Source organism: Dromiciops gliroides, chromosome 1 (genome assembly GCF_019393635.1).
Source record: "Dromiciops gliroides isolate mDroGli1 chromosome 1, mDroGli1.pri, whole genome shotgun sequence".
NCBI classification, from domain to species: Eukaryota; Metazoa; Chordata; class Mammalia; order Microbiotheria; family Microbiotheriidae; genus Dromiciops; species Dromiciops gliroides.
The window spans coordinates 295,452,895-295,461,413 of NC_057861.1; the positions used below are offsets into that span (position 1 = coordinate 295,452,895).

General features: G+C 38.8%; 1 non-coding gene across 1 annotated transcript; it reads left to right on the forward strand.

The window, feature by feature from the left end:
- The first annotated feature begins 6,615 nt into the window (after window positions 1-6,615).
- Window positions 6,616-6,722, forward strand: LOC122737512. Its single transcript, XR_006354346.1, has one exon. It is a non-coding gene; the product is annotated as a U6 spliceosomal RNA (small nuclear RNA).
- Window positions 6,723-8,519: the final 1,797 nt, after the last annotated feature.

Genomic DNA, 8,519 nt, shown 5'->3' on the forward strand with positions numbered 1-8,519 from the left:
TGCTGAGTGAAATGAGCAGAACCAAGAGAACATTGTACACAGTATCAACAACATTTTGTGATGATCAACTATGATGGACTTGGCTTTTCTCAGCAATGCAATGATCCAAGACAATGCCAAAAAAACTTATGGTGTTAAATGCTCTTTACATTCAGAAAAAGAACTATGGAGTCTGAATGCAGATCAAAGCACACTATTTTCACTTTTGCTGCTGCTTTTTTGTTATTGTTCTTTTTCTTGTTTTTTTCCTATTGATCTGATTAATGTGGAAATATGTTTAAGATGATTGTAATGCATAACTTACATCAAATCAGGAGGGGGGAGGGAAGGCAGAGTGAGAGAAAAATTTGGAATTCAACAAATATCTTTACATGTAATTGAGAACAATTAAATATTTTTTTAAAAAAAGAAAAAAAAGAGTAGGAAACATTACTCACTGGACAATAATTATTTCTTTGGCAACTGAAGTTGGGTGTGAGTCCATTTATCTGTCATTTTAACAAATATGCTTTAGATTTAAATGCCTTCGTAGTTTTGGTTGCTTCTAGGAAATAACCAAATATGTGAGAGCCAGATTCTGATGTTCCCAGAGAGACTCTCTGAGTAGGAGCAAATGTGAGGCACAATGAGAAGATTCCAAGATTGAACTGAAGTTCATGTGAATCCAAAGCTGTTGTTCTGAAATGATTTGGGACAAGTATTACATTTGTATTTTACTTTGAACAAATATGTAAGGGAGAAAAGGCTAACTAATGGAAATGACAGATTCCTGGCCAGAGATGGAATATACTTAATAAAATCTGGTAAAAATATTTTTTTCAGGGTCTCTCATAAATATAATCAAAGAGACTTTAAACTAAAAAGGATAAGGGAAAGAGAAAACTGTGTAGGCATACTCCCTACTATCTACAACAGGAGAATAGCAGTTAAGACTCAGAAAAATTCATGAGACAAAAATACAAGAAAGGAGTCAGTAATAAAACCATGCCCTCAAATGTCTATTCACAAATGCCCAAAATTTGGACAAGAAACAAAAAGAGGCAAATTTGACTTGATATGTATCCCTGAGATTTTTGTGGGAAAGCCAAGAACTAGAGGAGGGAAGCATGACAGGAAGTATAAATACCAGAGAATTAGACTGAATCTAATAAAATGAAATTCAGTGGAGATAACCGAAAAGTCTGACGCTTGGAGACAAAAAAAGTCAACTTTATAAGTAGAGGATGGGGGAAGCATGAAAGACACCTGTGTTTTATGGGATATGCGCTCAGTGTGTGGCAGACAAAAATGCTAAATGAAAAGTATGGCTGCATTGAAAGGCATAGGTTCTAGGAATAGGAAAGCAATAGTCTCATTCTCTGCAGTCAATGGACCTCAGCCAGATTACTGTGTTTAAGAAGGACAGGGCTAAACTAGAGATCACCCAGATGAGGACAACCAGGATGACAAAGGGCTTTGAGTCCATGTCATACGACAATTATTGGTTGAAGGAAATGGAAATGTTTAACTTGTAGAACAGAAGACTCAGAGAATATATGATGGTGGTCTTCAAGTTTCTGAATGGCTGTCACACGGGGGAGAAATTAGACTTGCTTTATTTGGCTTCAGGTAGTAGAACCAAGAACAATGGGTAGAATTTATAAAAGGGTCAATTTAGTTTTGTTGTCAGGAAAACCTTCCTACTAATTAGAGCTGTACAAAAGTGGGTAGTGAGTGATCCCTTCTTGTAGGTCTTCAAGTAGTGACTAGATGAACCACTTGTCATGGTATAGTGGTGTGTGGGTTTGACCAGATGGTGGCTGATGCCACTTCTAGCTCTAAAATTGTGTGATTCTGTGAGCTTGATTCTTCTCAGATGAGAAAGATTGTTGATTAGTTTGATGTTCCAATGATTAGCTTCATATTGCTAACCTGACCTTATTAAGAATACTTATGCTATTAAAATTAATACCTAATTAATAATAACAAATAGTAATAATGTGTAAAAGGGCTTTGTACCTGCCCAGATCACCAAAGATGAAGGGCCCTATTTTGGGGAGAAGACATCCTATGTTGCACTACTTCATTGGGTGGAAATAACTTCTCTCCATTGGCTATCTAGCTGACACAGGCTGTGTCTTTTTTTTTTTTTTAGTGAGGCAGTTGGGGTTAAGTGACTTGCCCAGGGTCACACAGCTAGTAAGTGTTAAGTGTCTGAGGCTGGATTTGAACTCAGGTACTCCTGACTCCAGGGATGGTGCTTTATCCACTGCGCCACCTAGCCGCCCCACGCTGTGTCTTTAAAACTACGAGACTAGGATAGTCTCATTCTTTTTCCAGTGCCATCAAGGGTGGGGTGAAGGCTGTTAAGGCTAAAATTCTAGCTAAACTGTCTAAAATATCTAATGAGTGGTCGCCAATAAATTATAAGCTTTAGCAAGAGTTAGACTTTTAAGCATTTATTAAGGAGAATAAGAATTTGGTAAAGAGAGAGAAAAAGGCCTAGATTCCTATCTATTAAAGGGAGAGCACATGTCTCGCTCCGCTCTCTGCCAGAGTCCAGAGGAAAGAGAGCGAGACTGAGCGCCAGTCTCTTCCTTCCTCCTCCCACTAGCCCACGTCACTTCCTGACTCCTGGTCTTGCCCTCAAAGACCTTCCCTTCATGGGCAGAACTCTTCTACAGTAAGTATCCAGCAGGTGGAGTTATTCCAATCGTTACAAGGCCCAGTTTACCAACATCCTGGGCATCATGAACTGAGTTGGGTATGGATAAGCACTATCTTTCCCTCTGCCCTTTGAGGTCCTGTGACCCCAAGAAATGAACTTGGGGTTTTGGTCTACTCTGTTTCTTTTGTCCTTTTCAGTTCTAGGTGAAGGCAGTAGAGTCCCTGGATGAGGATTTTAGCCATGACAACCTTGGAGGCAGGATTTCAGCCCAATGTTGCCACCAGTTCAGCAGGGAAGCCTTAAGAAGCCAGGTTGCCCAGGATGTGAATCCAAAGGAAAGTGATATGGCCTTGGAACTTGAAGGGTCTGTGGTATATAGGAATTCAGTTAAGGTGTTAACCTAATCTCTCTCTCCTCCATAGAGACTGATGTAGTATAAGGTGGGAGATTATGCCCCCAGGTATTGGGGAAGATGTATATTTTTTCTGGTTATATCTTTGAAATACAATTTTGTAAAAGATACTCTGACTGTAAGTAGTTAAGTGGAACAGGGATTTCCCCCAAATTAGGGGAACATCATCAATAGAGTCTGGAACCACTGACAGAGAGACTAGACACCCTCCAAGCCAACAGACAGTGAACCCTGGTGGGGGGGGTAGGATGAAAGGTAACACATCTGACTTATAGGGAGTGGGGCCAGTGTACTTACTGTTACACTTGTATTAACAATGGACTATAGCTTCAAGAAAGGAAGTCTATAACCAAAAGTAATAAGTACATTAACACCTCATTTATACAATATCATTGTGAAATAAGGTACTTTACAGAGTTAACTGAAGCTTCTTTGTTTAGGTGACAAAAGTTTTTGTGTGTTTTTTTTAAACATTTGGATGAAAATCTTTCTGAAATATATTAGCTTCTTTGGTTATGTTACCCTTGGTGCAAAGGGCCAATTGCATAGAATTCTTTCTTCATTGGTAGAAAGTGATTATTTCATTCTTTGAACCTTTGTGAAGGTTGGGCAGAGTTGGTAAGAACTGGAGATGGGGCTTTTCTAGTTTGCAGGTCGAGCAAAGACATGCAATTCCAACTGCTCTTCAGGTCCATAAAAGGAGAAAGACTTTGGGAAGATGCCAACATCTGAAAAAGCTGACACTCTCTCTTGTTCCTATTCTCAGCTTGCTACACTGGAGACTTTGGGGAATTTTCCCCTTGGGTGAGATCTGTAAATCTCTTTGTTGAGCTGAATTATCTCATTCTAAATGGGAGAGCTACTTTCCTCTATATTGTTTGGTATATATTCTCCTATGTTTACTTTCTCTGATTTCTGTTTTGCTATCAACTTGGATAAATGGATTAATTTTCTATTTGCTATGTGGGTTCATTGTGGAATTGGCATCTGGTGAGAAGGAAGTCAAGCCTTGGATATATAGCTTGGGTTACCCATTTCCCATTAAAGAATAGCAATGAGGAGTGTAGTTTGAATCTAATAAATACTTCCCCATGACTAATAATATTTAAAGGGGCAGATAGATAGAAATCTAGCCTAGTACCTTCTCCTTCTGACAATAACAGAGTAGTCAACCTCTGGCCCCAACCCCCTGCTTCTCTTCCTGGTAGGAATCAAAATTTCCCTTGGAAAAGAATGGGGATAGGAGATGCTGGAGATGTCTAGTTGTGTCCTTGTGAGCCACATCCAGACAGACCCATGTGGACATATATAACCTATATAGGCAAAAACAAAACAGCACCCACACCCAACATCCCCTACATTTAATTAACAAGCTGGAATGCCTGTTTAACCCATGATTTCACCAATGGGGATACTCATGCCACAAATGCTGATTTCAACTCCTTCCATGTCTTAGTAGAAAGTTTTATGAATTTCTGTAGTCAAAATATTCATTACCTTATATCCAACCTTCTCATCATTTATCTCTTGGAATTAAGTTAATATTTATAGTTCACTACCACCTGCCTAGACTAGGCAGCTAGGTAGCATAGTGAATTATGTTGGACTTAAACTTGGAGTTCGCATGCTGCCATATATACCTATAAGCTGTGTGATCCCAGGCAAGTCATGTGACCTCTTTGTGACTCAGTTTCCTCATCTGTAAAATGAGGGGTTGGACTTGATGACCTTTAAGGTCCCTTCCAGCTCTAACTCTAAGATCCTGAGTGTGAAACCTTGCCAGCTTAGTAAGATCTGATGGAGCTTATGATCTTTTAGTGTGTCCTTCAAGAACTTAGTGCCACCATTATCTCACAATGAGACTCTAGCTTGGGATGTGAGTTAAGGAAATAGAATGGACTTAACATGATTTAATTAACAAACAATTTTGCATGACTTTTGGTCATAGTAAGGTGTATAGGGCTGTTTACTTTTACACAAAATGGTCCCAGACACCTGTTTGTAATTCTGTTATTTACTTGCTCATTGTCATCTGGCATTCCTTGGTGTGTCAACTTACAACAACCTCATCCTCTTACTGCTTCACATGTGCTGTCAGGATGTAAGGAAATGGAGAGAATAATTGAAAGGGAAATCAGATAGCCAAGGCTGTTAAATCAGTCATGTAATTTAATTTTATTCTAAGAGAATTGATTTTGGGTAGATTTGTTCTATACCTATCCTCCGGCCTGAGATACTCACTTTTTTCCATTAGTTTGTGTGGGTTAGTGGAGACTAGGAAGACCCTAGTTCAAGTCCCACTCCTGAAACACACTGGCCTTGTGAACCTTGGCAAGTAACTTAATCTCTCAGTACTCTAAACAACTTTGACTTAAAGATGCAAAGAAGGTGCTGACCTTCATTGGTAGAGGGAAATTCTTTACTTAGGAGTAAATCACAGGTCCAGTCCTTATACCTAAACTCATGCCTATCCTCATTTCTATTATCCCCATCCCTATCTTTATCCTTATCCCTTTCCCTTTCCTTTTCGCTCTCTCTAACTTTATCCCTAGCCTTATCCTTTTGACTCAGGGGCATTTTGCTCCTTATTGAATTAAGTTCCAAGCAATGTTCTGGATGGCTGAGGTCTGCTGAATTTTTGACTGCATAACATTGGTGCTTAATTTAGTTCATAAGAGTTCATTACTAATGAAAATATAGTTAAGAGCAAATTAAGTTTGTGGAAATTGTGGGGTTGCCCATCAATTAGGGAATGGCTGAATAAGTTGTGGTACATGAATGTAATAGAATTCTATTGTGCTGTAAGAAACGATGAACAGGAGGAGCTCAGAGAAACTTGGAAGGACTTGTATGAACTGATGATGAGTGAGATGAGCAGAACCAGAAAAACATCATACACAGTATCATCAGCATTATGTTTTGATCAACTGTTATAGAATAGATTCTTCTCACCAATACAACGGTACAAGAAAGTCCCAAAGGACTCATGATGGAAAAGGCTCTCCAAATCCAGAAAAAAAAAGAACTGTGGAATATGGATGCTGATTGAATCATACTATTTCTTTTGGTTTTGGTGCTATTGTTTTTCTTTTTTGAGGTTTTTCCTTTTTGCTCTGATTCTTCTCTTATAACATGACTAATGCAGAAATATGTTTAATGTTATTATACATACATATACATACACATACACACATACACACACACAAACACACACACACACACACACACACACACACATATATATATATATATATTTAACCTATATCAGATTACCTGCTGTCTAGGGGAGGGGGGGAGAAAAAATTGAAATTGGAAATCTTATAAAAAAATGTTGAAAACTATTTCTACATGTAGCTAGAAAATAATAAAATACTTTTATTTTTAACAAAGAGTAAATTAAGCTTGGGGACAGGGCAGCTAGGTGTCACAGTGGATAAAGCACCAGTCCTGGATTCAGGAGGACCTGAGTTCAAATCTGACCTCAGACACTTGACACTTACTAGCTGTGTGACCCTCAGCAAGTCACTTAACCCTCATTTTGTCCTGCCAAAAAAAAGTGCTTGCTTCGACAGCACATATACTAAAATTGGAATGATACAGAGAAGATTAGCATGGTCCCTGTGCAAGGATGACATGCAAATTAGTGAAGAGTGAATTAAGTTTAATGTGTTTCAAGTAAAACATATTTGGAACTATCCATCATGTTAGAATTGGTTACCTAATGTCATGCCATTTCCCTAAAAGGATGGATTGAAGAGGACCATTGCTATCTTGGAGAAGACTTTGCACAGCAATTGTTAATGTCAACTGGGTACTTGCCTTGAAGTCTATAAAGTCAAAGCAGAACCATAACTAGTATGAGGATATCAGGGTGGTGCCAAAATTTAGACTGCACTAAGACAATTGGAATTATTGGAGAAACAACTGAAATTAGTACCTCATCATCAAGATGAGGTTCAAGATGAGTTTCAATATGAAGCTACCAGATGTTCTGTTTCCTTTCCCAGTTCTGCTCTATGAAGTCCTCATAGAACTGACCCATTCTTCTCCATCCTCCTCCCTGCCCTCCCTTTCCCAACTCCTTCATAGGCTTGTTTTCTCCACTTTGTGATGGCCTGGGATCTCTAGGCCTTTGCAAGCTTATTGCTATCTGATAGCTCTCGGAATGGAAATTGCTAGCTAAATCCCATCATATATTTTGTTTGGTTGGGGGCAGGGTAATAATGTGAGGGAATTACCTCTGTAATCTCTGCCAGCTGACCTGGCATCTTGAGAATTTAGCTAGACTGCTTTGTAAGGGTGATCTAACACTAGGACTGAACTTGAAGCACTCTGTGTAAGCAAGTAAGTAGGTGACAGAGAAACTTTTGTGTAGTATGGAGAGAGAACAAAGTTTTGTCCTAATCTGATCTTCTAAATTAAATTATTTTGTGTTCAAAGACAAGTTATCCTTCCCTTCCTTCCCACCCCTTTACTCCTCCCCACCCCCAAAGAAAAGAGAGATGATAATACTATATTGCCTTACCTTGGAAGTAGTTACATAACGACACTAACAAATATTTGGGAGGGTCTCTGCAAACATAAAAGGGTAAGTAGAAGTACTAAATATTGCCAGTGATCAGAGAGGACCCTTTTTAGCTCTAAATCTAGATGATCCATATTGTGACAAATACTTCTAAAACAAATGAAAAAAAGCCTAGTTCCCTCATCTGATAGTGACACGGAACTGCTCTTGGGCCAGAATCTATCTACTTAGACTTGGGTGTAAATTAAGGTTACTGATTAAAAGGTCTCAGCTATCTGATTTCCCCTTCGGTTATTCCCTTTACTTCTTTACATGTAAACAGAAGGTATAAAGCAGTAAGAAGATGGGGTTATGGGGACAGCTAGGTGGCACAGTGGATAAAGCACTGGCCCTGGATTCAGGAGTACTTGAGTTCAAATCCAGCCTCAGACACTTGACACTTGCTAGCTGTGTGACCCTGGGCAAGTCACTTGACCCCCATTGCCCCGCAAAAAAAAAAAAAAAAGAAGATGGGGTTACTATAGGAGCAGTGCAAACTGACAATGAGAGGATAATGGAATTACAAAAAGGTGTCTGGGGCCATTTTCTGTAGGAACAAGCAGTCCCACATACCTTACTGTAACCAGGGGTCATAAAGAATGAGTAAATAAATTATATATTCTGCTTCTTCCACTGGAGACCTATTCTGGTTCCTCATTGTGGCATGGAATGTGAACAAATATAACTATTTTTTTAAAAGGTAGACAAAAATAAAAGAAAAACTTTTCACTATGAAAAATACAAAAACCTCAGCAGCTCAGAGACACTAAATTTGTAAGGCTAAAACTCAATAAAACCTCCAAAGAGCTTAGATCCAACACCTGTTTACCTTGGGAGCAAGGAGATTAGATTGAGAAATACTCTTTGTTATTATAAATAGGAAATTGAGCTACATA